Raw genomic sequence first — 13,332 nt, 5'->3', positions numbered from 1 at the left:
AATATACAATCAACAAGCAGAAACAAGTGTTGGCACTAAAATAAGTGTACGATAGTAAATCTGTTATGGTGTATATTTCATATCAAACTTTTCTAACTTTTTTAACTGCAAACTGGTGAATAAATTATTCGTAGTTCATATATCCTAATTCCTTGTAACCTATATCCAGAAATGAAAGAGAAGATAAATGATCATGGAATACTGTGTTCCGTAAATAGTTCTTCAGTTTTTTGACAAAGAAAATGACCCTTCACCCCCAACAAGAAGAGATAAAAATTCTTAGGACAGTTTTTTTTTTTAAATTTCGCGCAAAGCTACACGAGGGCTATCTACGCTAGCCATCCCTAATTTAACAGTGTAAGACTAGAGGAAAGGCAGCTAGTCATCACCACCCACCGCCAACTCTTGGACTACTCTTTTACCAACGAATAGTAGGATTGACCGTCACTTATAATGCCCCCACGGCTGAACGGGCGAGCATGTTTGGTGCGACCGCGATTCGAACTCACTACCCTCAGATTACGAGTCGAACGCCTTAACCCACCTGGCCATGCCGGGCCTGTCAGGACAGTTTCTATATTTTGAAATGTCACATGTAATCTATTCGATAGTAAATTAGGAGGAAGAGGTCACAGAGAACCTGACCCTCCAGGGTATGAACTTTTCTTACCCAAACACCGACGACATTCTTCGATAGTAAATTATGTATATATGTCACTCGGGCAACAAACATTTTCTTTTTCGCAAAGTTTAAAAAGAATGTGCTGTTTCTTTTTTATATGACTCGTGTACAACTCGGACAGATTTTTTTCAAATATTGCTATTTTTCTTTGTTGTATACTGTAAAATCAAAAAAATATTTTCAAATGTTTAATAACGTCACTGTAGCTTTCAATTATTTTGTCAATTTCAGTAAATAGTCGATCTCAAATTACAAAGAAACCATTACAAATGAATCGATCTCTTCCTGTTAGCAATACTTCCTTATAATTATTGTTTTCATCGAAGAATACTTTCAAATTTTTCTTTTTTCCTTTTTATTTTTACTTGTTGTTTTGCCCGTTTTTTCTTCATAAAATATTTTGTCACCGGCAGTAGATAAATTATTTGCTTAATTGTTGAGCTGATTCAGATCATTTCTTAATTCTAAGATCACTTTTTCAGTGATCTGAATTGTGCCTCTTCCTTCAGAACATTCGATTTTGGGTCTTGGAAGAATAGATTCACTACATTTACTCGTTATAATACTTTGGATCAACATGATCGTTAATTTTCTTTCGTAATTCAATCTTTTTAACTAAAACCGTGGCTTATCTTCCAGTGTTATTTTTTCTGCATGAGTTTCACAAACTTTCAAAAGAGCTTCCTTGATATCACAAAAATTGGTTTTAAAAGTATATACAGCATCTGCTTTTATAGTCCATCTGGTCTCGCATACCTGTTCCTAGGCAGTCTGTAAAATTGTTCCATCATTGTGCAGAACATAGAAAAATACAAACAAGTTTTGCACAAAATTTAAATACAATATCACTTCACAAAATTATTCTGCTGTATAATTGCCAAACAGATTTAAAGAATGGCTAGCACAAGGTATAAATATGTCCGCTGCTGCTTTCTCTTTAATTCTTGCTTGAAGTCCCGAATATTTTCCAGCCATATTTCAAGCATTATCGTAGATTTTCCTCTACCGATTCCGATGTCTAAATTTAAAACATGCAAGACATTTAGCAGAACTTCCCCTAAATTATTTTCCGTAGCAGAGGAATTGATTGTAATAAATCCAAAATCTCGTCTTTTATCTCTCCATTTTTTATAGTATGTCTTTTTATACAAGTTGATCAATGTGATTCACATCAGGTATTGAATCAATAGTCATAGAAAAATAAATTACGTAATTTTAACTTTTTTTTATAAATTGAAGCTGTTGTTGATTTGCCATTAATTTTATGAGCTCGTCACAGGTTTATAATGCAAGTAACTTATAATTCCTTATTATAGCCTTCCAAGTCATTTTTAAAAAAATCAAATTTGGTAAAATAAACAAGAAAATTTAAATAATTACATTTTCTGTTTGAATTTAAACATCCAGCGAGGCTTATAAATTTTGTTTTCTCAGTTGAACCAGTTCATTTTTATTTGGCTGCATGGTGTTCTAAGATAAGAGAAATTGCACCACTGTGCTTCTGTAGGCTTTATTTACAGACTGATATGCCCTTTATGTTTTTCTTGCCGCACAATGTGATTAAAAAACTCTTTTACCTTAATAAAAAAATCATTAAATTATTTCCAGTTAAACGAATGCTGCTTGTCAGGTCAAGAAGGAAAAAATTAATGCTGGAACTTGTAGTTACAAGCTGAAATCTGGTGTTCTTCTCGCGCATAACGACATTGCTCCTGTGTGTTATATAGGTTTGTTTGTTGGAAGTTAAGCACAGATGTATATCATGGGCTATCTGTGTTCACCACGAATATGAAACCCGGTTTCTAGCGTTGTAAGTCCATATACATACTGCTGTTCCAATGGGTGGCAAGGGATGTTTTGTATAGGTTTGCCAACTTTTTGAAATACAGTACTGGTACATAAGTGTATGCGTGTGTATATATATTTATAAAGTCAGCCTATTTACATTTTCATAATTCATATACACTACTGAGAAATTAGGGTATTTTGAAGGCTATTTGCGCTAGCCGTCCCTACTTTAGCAGTGCAAGGCAGCTAGGCATCACCACCCACCGCCAACTCTTGAGCTACTCTTTTGCCAACGAATAGTGGAGGTTGACTGCACATTATAACGTCCCCATGGGTGAAAGGGCGAGCATGTTTGGTGTAACGGGATTTAAACCTGCTCCCATCGTGATTGCAAGTCGAGCGATTTAATCACTTGGCCATACCGGGCCGAAAAAAAAAAAGTTTATGGATGTAATACATTATTGTTCTTGACTATTTGTTCATTTGTTTTGGCCTTTGAAGCAGACCTTCTGCACCTGGTAATTTGTTTGTTTGTTTTGGAATTTCGCACAAAGCTACTCGAGGGCTATCTGTGCTAGCCGTCCCTAATTTAGCAGTGTAAGACTAGAGGGAAGGCAGCTAGTCATCACCACCCACCGCCAACTCTTGGGCTACTCTTTTACCAACGAATAGTGGGATTGACCGTCACATTATACACCCCCACGGCTGGGAGGGCGAGCATGCTTTAGCGCGACGCGGGCGCGAACCCGCGACCCTCGGATTACGAGTCGCACGCCTTACGCGCTCGGCCATGCCAGGCCTACACCTGGTAATAAATTCTCCACTAAATGCAGATGCTACTCATGAAATGGATAGTCACTCTCATCTCAAAATAATAAATTATATATTTATGTGGCATTATGCAACATATGAATGGGAAAAAAAGTATTGTTTATTTCTATACATTGTGATCAATGTTAGAGCATAATTTCCCGCGATAAAATACACGCAATACCCCAGTCGATCGACCTAGTTTCTTTAATGACTAGGGTGAGAGGAACTTAATTTCTTTCATGACCGAGTTTCTATGTGAAGATTCAATGCTTGTTATGAAAATGTTTGTACATAATGTTTAGAGGGGATAAAAATATATGGTATGTTTACACGCCGAAAGTTCATAAATCTTACCAATAACTGCATTAACAGTAAATATTTGTTTATTAAGCACGCCGGAAATAATTTAATGTTTTTTGAAATTAAACTAGCATGTATGAAACTAATGTTTGAACTGAAAATATGAGTGCGATTAAAAGTGCGTTAAATAACACCTAACCCAGCCTATAATAGAGCTAACCAAGTTATCATGAGATTAAAAATCAACAGAGTTTTCTACAGAAGTTGGACAAAAATTGTTCTCAAGTACAGAATTCATTTTATAAACCTTTGGTTAAAGAGATAGAGATTTGATCGAAAAATTTTGTATTCAACGAACTTCCGCAGTATTTCAGTCTCCATTCATTCAGTTCCTTAACATATATAACGTCTTTAAAGTCAGCCTCCGTCCATTCAATTCTTAACAAATACATTGTCCTTAAAGTCAAAGTACATAAAAAAGTAAACAATTTGAAGTTTCATATATGCAGAAACACCTGAAAAATGTGGTAAGAAACTATAAGGCCCAAATGTCTTTTTTTCACAATCTTCAAATGTTTTCAACCATGAAGTAAACACAAATAATTTATCAGCAGTTATTAGATAATGTCATTACTTGTCTTGTTTATTTAGCTTTGCATTATGATCCCAAAATTTCAGTATGTTTATTTCAGTAAACTGATCTTCTAAGCTTGTAAGAAAGTCGAAATGAATTTAAGAATACTTTATTCCCAAGAAATTGTTACAATCAAGATTTTTTTTAATTCCAGGTATACTTCCATGATTGTTTCGAAGTCCAATAGAAATTAGGATGTCGTTTTTTTTAATAATACTACGTTACAGAAAAAATATTCACAGAGCAACTAAAAAATAAAAAAATTACGTACATAGCGATATAGCGCAACCATTGTATCCAATGACGTGGAAGCACGTGAAGTATGCCATGTTTATTTTTATTTATTTTTTATTGTTATTTATTGTATTTATAGGTTTAGAATTTGTGAATTGAAAAGTTTGTTAGGCCTATCAATAGTTAATTACATTGTTTTGGTATGAAGATAATGTAGTTATACAAATACACCAAAGGAAGGTGGTAAGTACCAAGTGAATATTTTTTAACAAATAATTATATTTCGTTTATTTGTAACTTTTGAGTTACAGTTTCACTTTGTTAGCTGGTATTAGTTTAGTTATTTCTAGTTAGTTAAGTTAATAATTACATCTTGACTCAAGAGCTAATTAGTAATTAGTGTTATAAATATTAGTATTACTGTTACTATCAACATATGAACTTCTAAGTCAGAAACGGTGTATTGCGGATATTATTGTTAAGTAATGCTTGTTTTAGTTTAAAAATTAAATCCCACCACAAAGTTAATAGGCTAGAGTTTTCCAATGTCATCAAGAGTATCTTTTCTTTCATTTCCAGAACTGACTTTTAGACAGATTCAGCTCTGAAGTTCTATCAAACACTATTTACTGATAGGCTAGAGAGAGAGAGATGAAATGTTTAATTGCCATAGTGATGAAAATGTTACTTTCAAGGACCTGTGGTGGGTTTTAAATAGGTCATAATATTTTTGAAAATAAGGTACGTCATAGTTGTTTTTGACATTTTACACGTTACATATATTTGACTAGTATAGTAATTGTAAATTATTATTTTAATTTTCTTGGATGCATACTGCCAGAGCCCTACTAGATTAAGCTGCTTTTGGAAGCATGGGAACTGCTTTTAGCAGTTTCTTATACTTTCAATTTTTCATTGTAAAATCTGCATGTCTAGCCAAGTATCCCCATAATGTCAACCCTTCTTACACCTTTATAAATGAACCAGACCTCCTTCCCATACATGAAACCAAGCTTAACTAATCCTGGCAAACAAATAAAATAATTTCAACATATGCCTATCTTTTGTTCTTTTTATTTCATTTAATATTTTGCTTTATCTTTTGACTTTATTTACTGTATTGAAAAAGGATGGGTTAGAGATGCATTACTGTACAGTTATGTAATCAGTTAGTGCTAGTTTCAGAAATCATCAAAATTGTTGAAGGTATTAAGGTTTCTCTCTGTGAGGAAGATACTGCAGCTTTACAAATGGATTTGGATTATTTAATGAGTTGTGTGAGTTAATGGCAGGTGGCTTCTAATTCTAATAAATTAATTTGAATTGTGAGTGTAAGTTTGATGGGAATAACTTTAGCAGTGTTAACTTATTTTAAATTAATTTGATTATATACTTATAACTTTAGCAGTGTTAACTTATTTTAAATTAATTTGATTATATACTTATAACTTTAGCAGTGTTAACTTATTTTAAATTAATTTGATTATATACTTATATGGCTTATAGTTGTGATGCTTGCAGTTTGAATTATTTTTAACTTGTAGAGATGTGTGGATTAATACAAATAATGTGTTCATGTTCTCTTATATTTACAATACCAATTGTGTAGCTAAAAGCATTAATGTAGGTGTTTCCTTTTTTTTGGAGTGAAATATATTTATATGAAGAAGCATTACATTTAATTTAGTTTTGATTGATTGTTTTTAACGATGATCTTTGGATAAACTATATTATATTTTCAGTGATGTTGAGAAAACCCACTTGTAGAGAAAAAATGTATGTAAAAACGGCTCATTTGGATTGAGAAAATATTTTGTGTAGAGGAGCGAACAATGTTTCAACCTTTCCATTGTTCGCTCCTCTACACAAAATATTTTCTCAATCCAAATGAGCTGTTTTTACATGTATATAATATATTTTGTTGCATTCTTGAATGTTTCATTTTTTTTCAGTATGAAACTCCAAAATATTAATTGTTCTTAAATTCAAAATTTCTAGAAACAGACTTCAGAATTATAGTACTGTTTAACTAAAGTTAGACATATAATGGAAAGATTAAAAAAATTATAAGTATTTACTCCTAAATTCTTCATTTTTTGTGCTATCTCCTACATATTTCATATTAAAACCCATTTTACATATTCTAGCTGAGTTAATATACTTTTAAAAAGATACACTCACATCAGTTTCATATTACTTTTACTGAATTCAAAAATATTATTCTGTTCTAGAAGTTTTCCAATTGGTTTGCAATAAGTAAAGAAGTAATAAACCAGGTTTTTTTTGCCCCTTATCCCAAATTTGGCTCCAAATTCTGCCTGTAGGGACATACTAGATATACTTTTACAAACAAAGTTATCTTTACATTTATATTTAAAACTTGTATCAGTTGATCTCAGAAATATACATGTGAGTAAACAAAACATTTGCTTAAAGTTGTTTTAGTTATTATAGCTAATTCTTGTACTACTTAAAGATTCCCATCACACAAAAGAAGTAATTATTCTAAATCTGTATCTCAGAAGTATAAAATTACATTTATCAGTATTTAACATATTTGTTACTTCTTTTACATTCATTAAAAATTCTCATATAGCACTTATCTCTCTCTCTTTCTCACAAGATTAGCTACTGTCATTTAGTACTGCCCTCTATATGCAAACTATATTTTTATGGATGCCAGAAACCTTGGTCTATCCTAATGGTTGACCTTGGAATATTGAATGTTACATCTGTCAACCTTTGCCCACAGACATTATCTATGCTTCTCCTTAATCAGCTGCTATTATTAGACTGATGAGGATGTTGTTTATCTCTTTCCACCTCCATAGTTTGCTGTTTCTCTTCAATTGCAGCAAAAGGAATCATCTAGGTCTACTTTGGTCTTCACAGAATTTGTCTCATGTTTGTAGTGCTTTAGTCCTTTCTTTTACTTTCCTTGACTTTTTTTTTTTTTTTTTTGTTATATAAGAAATCTTCTCAACGACTTTGATATTTTCTCCTTCCCCTGATGTTTGGGCATGTGCAGATCAATTTCTCTCGCAATTAAATGAGTGGATAATGCTATGCACCCTTGAGGATTTTTTATTGTTACCTCCTTTCTTTCCATTGTGTAGAAGTATCTATTTTCAGATCAACAGTTGTTGGGTTCACTGGTACCTATTAGGGGTGTGGCTCCAAATCTAATGTTAGTCTTGCCCATACCCAATGTTCTCACTTATTTCTTACACTAGCTATTTTACAGTACTTTTTTTCCATACATCTCCTACCTGAAGCTCTCTTCAGAAATGATGAGTTTTCTGCAGATGTCCTTCACCTTCTCTCCTTTACATTAGTTTGCATTTTGGCCTTGGCTTTGGTGTTACATACATGTTTTTTGTTGTTGTTGGGCCCTTATAGGTAGGGATGAAGTACTGGCTTGGGTCAGTTTACCTTCAATATATCTTAGAGACTTAAATCTTGAACTGTTTCTGATACATTGTCTTTGATAAAGTTCCCAATACTATCAATCCCCAGGTAATATATCCTTGCCTCATATTCTTTCTTCCTCCTCATGATCCTGTGACCTGCCAGCATCTGCCAGAGTTGGTTATAAATTTGCTTTTCAGAGAGCAATCAAACCAGTTCATCATTCTTCTAGAGGTTTCTATTTCTATCTTTTTGTTGTTTCCAAGACAACTGGGAATTGGTGGCCAGTCATCAATTTATTTCACCTCAATCAGTTCATTGCATTTCACAAGTTCATTATGGAGTCTTTTTTTTTACTCTCAGATAGGCATTTCTCCTTAAAATGGATGTCTTCAATGCCTGCTTCCATATCCTGGTAACACATCAGTCTTGACCTTAACTTTAGTTTGTCCATCTCAGGATGGTTTATTAATTTCAGGCTCTCCTCTTCAAACTTTCCTTGGCTACTTATTTATTTTGTCACATAGCCTTGGCTTTTCTTCCTAATTTTCATGCTCTGGGAATGATATTTTATTATTATGTGGACAATTTGCTCATCCCAAGTAGGGATCAGCTACTCACACTTACAAACTTTTTTCTGTGGTGGCTGCTTGAGTGGGCTGGTAAATCAAACCAGAGAAGTCATTTCTTCAAATCACTGAATTTCCAGTACATTGGGGCTCTTTTTCTTCACCATTATCAGTCACTCTCTGCCTTTTCCTTTATGGAACCTTGCTTGAGATTCTCTTTCTATCACCATTTCTCTTCCTTCTTCACAGTGAGATGAACAGCCAGTGTGGCTGTACAAAACTCATATGTTAGCAAGTGTGCCACTTTCTCCCACTTGTCCAGATCTACACCTTTTCGTGGATGCATCCCCTCAAGGATGGGGGAGTATGGGCCTACCACCAGGAAGCTTCAGTCCATTGGTCTGTGGATGAAATTGTCTTTCATATCACTGTTTTGGAACTTCTAGCAATATATTGGGTTTTATATCACTTCCTTCTTTTCTTACATTGTCTGGTGATGGTTCATTTTGACAACTCTATGGTTATGATTAACCACCAAGAGGATACCTGCTCCTGAGATCTGTGTTTTCTGACATTGGATCTATTATATTGGGCATGTGCAGATCACATTACTTTTATTACATGTTATGTGCCAGGTGCTTTCAATCTAGTCATAGATCATGTTTTGTGCCTTGATGGGGATCTATCCAGTTGAGTGGGCATTGATTCTTTTTGTTTTCAGAGACATTTGCTATCAATTGAAATTTTCTCCCAATCATATGGTTATATCATAGGTCTTTCTATTATGGTCACCTATACTGTATCCACAAGTCTTGGTTGTTGATGCCTTCAGCCAGAATTGATCACATAGATTCCTTTTATGTGTACCTTCCAACTGATTTATCTTATGCACTCCACTCCTTATCGAGTCTTCGTGATTGTACACTATTGACCAACACAATCTTGGTTTCCAATGTTACATTGTTTGTATCACCACCTGTTCCTCTTTCACTTTCTCCCTCCCTTCTTTGGCAACCTTGATCCCACATTATGCATCTCAATCTCCCCATCCTGTGTCTTCACACTTGATGTTTGTCCCTTCTTGGCAAAGTAATCCAGTTTAACACATTGAATCACCTCCTTATTAGTTAGTTTCATATAGTCATTTTCAACTTAAGTATACCAGTATAAGTGGAACTTCTTTCACTTTTGATTTTCTGTTTTGTGGTGAAATTTCTCACCAAGCTCTTTGACTGTGGTTCTTCTGCCTCTTCACTTTTCAGATATCAGGTGGCTCTATCCCATACCTTCCATTTTTCCTGATGCCATAGGATTTTTACATTCCATGTTCTTGCTGTGCTCATGCATTCATTCTGGATTTGGAGGCTTTCAAGGCATCCTGTTCTATTCGATTGGGACATTAATGCATTCCTCCATGCCCTTCTTTTAACTCTATTTGAACTGCTTTCCTCATGCTCCTTGTTTTGTCTCTCTCTCAAAACATTTTTCATTCTTCTCTTGGCCTGTGGATTTTAATGGTCTGATTTGTTCGCCATTGACATTTCATGTATCCTGTAGCACCTTACCTATCTTTACTGTTATTCTGATTGTTACTATTTACCTTCCTTCTGTATCTCATCTTTACCCTAGACCAGATTCAAAACCTTTTTTAGGTGTATGCAATTGACATTTTATCCCTGGCAATCCCCCTTATTTTGTGGTCTTTCATCTTCTACCGTTACAAAGTGGGTCCATCTTTCTGTTTGTTTAGTCTTCTCTTCCCTGTCTTCTTCCTCTCATACCTTGTTTTGTGTTTTATACCAATAAATCCAACATGTTTCTTTTTTCCTTGCCCTTCATCTTCATTGTCTGATGGAAGATCCCTTCCTCCCCCAGTTGTTCCATCTATGTCTGATCACAGTGTTGGTACGTAGGATTGTTCTGGTGCTATACTTGACTATCCCTCATTCTTTTCTTGTGGGAACATTATTGCTTTTGGATGGTGATGGCTTGTGCCATGGTTGGAGGGAGTTGATCTCATGCAGTAGACATTCTTTTGATACCAAGTGTCAATTCCCAGTGATCATAGATCAGTGATGATCCTTGTGGTATACCCAGAAATAGATGTGGGTCTTAATCCCTGATTATTGGGTTTGAGGTGAAGACTGTATGATCCTTATTCTATCCTTACATGGATTTTGGTACCATGCGAGAAGGTTTTGGATATCTTTTGTTATACTGTTTGCTAAACTCAAGCCACCAAACACTTCAGTTTCCTCCCTTGTATGTTATGCAATTAATACATGTTGAAAAGTATGCTTGGCTCAGAAGTGGTATAGTTCCCCTCTTCTGAAACTTCCAATCTGTATCTCATTAGTTGGATGCTTTTGTCAATACTTGTTTTGTTCCCTCATGTTGGTTCTTCATCCTCCTCAGTCTGGGAATTTAGCTAATATTGTGAGAAGAGATAAGTGCTGTAAATACTTTTGTCTTTTTACACTTCCCACCTTTTCTCCCCACTTCTCCAGGACTCTCACCTGTCAAACTTGGAAGTGAAGGCTTGGTAGAGGAGTGTGGAGGGAGTCGCATGTGTCATGTGAATATGCTGTGCTAGTATTGGTTAAAAGATGATACATGATGATTTGCATGAGAGAGATGTTAGAATATAATTATTCCAATAAGGGGAATATGGTACTTGTGGCATGTGTAAAAAAAGTTTGCACATAGTGAGCCAAACTAAATGAGAGTAGCTAATCTTGTGAGTAGAGGTAAGTACCTATTGGAAATACATTTTCAGTATAGAAAAATCCCAAGTTTCATAACTCTTCTGAATTAAACCTTTTTTAGAAAATTGATCTTTCCTATTATTTAACTTTCATAAGCATAAAATAAAAGCAAATCATAATTTCCAATTTGACAGATGTATGTTATTGTTATTTTCTGCTTTCTACCAAAAAGCCAATTTTATATATTTTTTCATGATGTTGAAAAAGATATAGGTTCAAGAATGATAGAAATGAAATAATAACCCTATTACCTAAGTACTTTCTAAAAGTGGATTTTTCTTCAGAGGAAAAATTTTTTTAAACTTTAGGGGAAGGGGAAGGATGAGAGTGCTGGGTTTATAAAGTTAAAGCTGTAGATCAGTGCTATTTTAACTACTAATGAGGATGTGATAGTAAGAGTTGGATAGTTGAGTTATAAGAACATTTGAGGAAATGTGTTCATTACTAGGTTATTTCTTATGATTTTCTACTTTTTGAGATAAAAATTAATAAAGGAAGTTATAGTTTGTAGTTTTTAGAAAGCCAATTTTAAGCCCATGAGGCAAGATTTGTGATTAATGAATGAAGAGAAAATATGAGATAGATATGTAAAAAAAAATTTAAATCTAAAATTACTTTTAATTCAAAAGGCATATTTGCAAAAATATAAAAAGATAATGGGGAAGATCAAACCTGTATTTTACTTTCTTGGGGACATTTCAAGCAAACAGGTTTTTTCAAGCCAGAAACAAACCTTTTGATTTATGACAACTACAGTTGATTATTGTGATAGACATAAGGGATAAAATTTGGATAAATACCACAAGCTTAAAAATTTTTAATTCTCAGATAGGTTGAAACATATAAAATTTGAAGCTAAGGATTTTATTAAAAAAGAAATTTGGAACTTCAAAAGGACTTATGAGAAACAGCTGGCTAATCATTTTAAAACTAACAGCAAGGATTTTTAAAAATTGTCAGAAGTAAGCAAAATATTGAAATGGGGTTTGGGTATTTCAGAGATGCTGATGGCAAAGTTTTTATTGAATATTATGAAATAGCTGAGTTTCTAAATGTTTTTACAAGAGATTATGTTAATATTCATGAATCTGAGCATTGTATATAAATTATTGGATTTGATTTGTATTTTATAGGTATTAATATTAATCTCTTGGTCTTGAGTAGAAGTGTTAAGAGATTAAAAATTGATAAAGCACCAGAGCCAGATAAGATTTTTCTAGCTTTAAAAGAAGTCAAAAATTAGGAATGCAAGTTTCACTAATTTTTGGTAGGTCAGTAGAAGTGGGTAGATTTGTGACTGTTGAATAGTTGATAAGGGTACTTATGTTTTTAAAGAAAGGAGTGTATCAGAGGTTAGAGCATGGTACTGCCATGTACGAAAAGTAAAATGTACTGAAACTACTGTAATTCAATTGACTTTCTCAATAACTAAGTTATAATTGGATTAAAACCCCAGTAACTGCTCAATCTAAGTTTCAACAATGGCAAGCAATTAAACAGAAAAAAACATTTTAAATCTTGTCATCTGAACAACCTGAATCTCATAACTTTCAAAAAATTCTATTATAAATAACTCAATAGGAAATGTCAAAGAGAATAATTGATATTTTTTGAAAAACAGGGTGGATATGACATGAAATTATGTTTTAATTTGGGAATATATATAACATAAGCGTGTAATTTATGGGAAGCCTGGAGGGTCAGATAGGGATAGAAATAAAGTGTAGAGACATACATTGATGATAAAGTTGCTTAAAAAATTTTGAATGCCATTTTATAACTGACTTTTACCCTAACTGAAGTATAAACTTAAAACACTGCATATTTTGGCATTTCTATCTCATATTCAGGAGTAATTTACAAGAGTTAGATTTCAGTATTTATGTAACTTGCATTTTGCACTTTTCACTGTACATTAGTGAAGAGATGATAAAATATGTTTTACTAAACAAAAACCACTTCTGATATTCATGTAGAAGGGTCTAGGAGTTATGTAATTTAAATAAATTAACTGCAAGGTTAAATGAATGTGTTTTTTAGCATAAAAATTACACTTCTCTTGGAATGGCTCATTGAAGGATTTGAAAATTAACAAACAAACCTTAAGCAGAAATAATTTAAAAATCTTATTTTTTGTGT

The 13,332-nt window shown here is 33.5% G+C and overlaps 1 protein-coding gene across 11 annotated transcripts in view; it reads left to right on the top strand.

Annotated features, from left to right (window-relative positions):
• The first annotated feature begins 4,311 nt into the window (after positions 1-4,311).
• Helz (Helicase with zinc finger) overlaps positions 4,312-13,332 on the top strand; it is a 106,835-nt gene continuing 97,814 nt past the window's right edge. For 2 of the 11 annotated variants that reach the window (XM_076474165.1, XM_076474159.1), the window contains exon 1: positions 4,522-4,694. The gene's annotated coding sequence lies outside the window, so the exon portion shown is untranslated. Of the gene's footprint in view, positions 4,695-5,030; positions 5,193-13,332 lie in introns of all 11 variants that reach the window. The other 9 variants (XM_076474170.1, XM_076474167.1, XM_076474164.1 and 6 more) reach the window with 8 other exon arrangements.

This window comes from Tachypleus tridentatus, chromosome 13 (genome assembly GCF_004210375.1).
Source record: "Tachypleus tridentatus isolate NWPU-2018 chromosome 13, ASM421037v1, whole genome shotgun sequence".
In the NCBI taxonomy this organism is placed as follows: domain Eukaryota; kingdom Metazoa; phylum Arthropoda; class Merostomata; order Xiphosura; family Limulidae; genus Tachypleus; species Tachypleus tridentatus.
The sequence above is the reverse complement of the archived record's forward strand: the minus strand, read 5'-3'. Positions and strand labels throughout refer to the sequence as shown.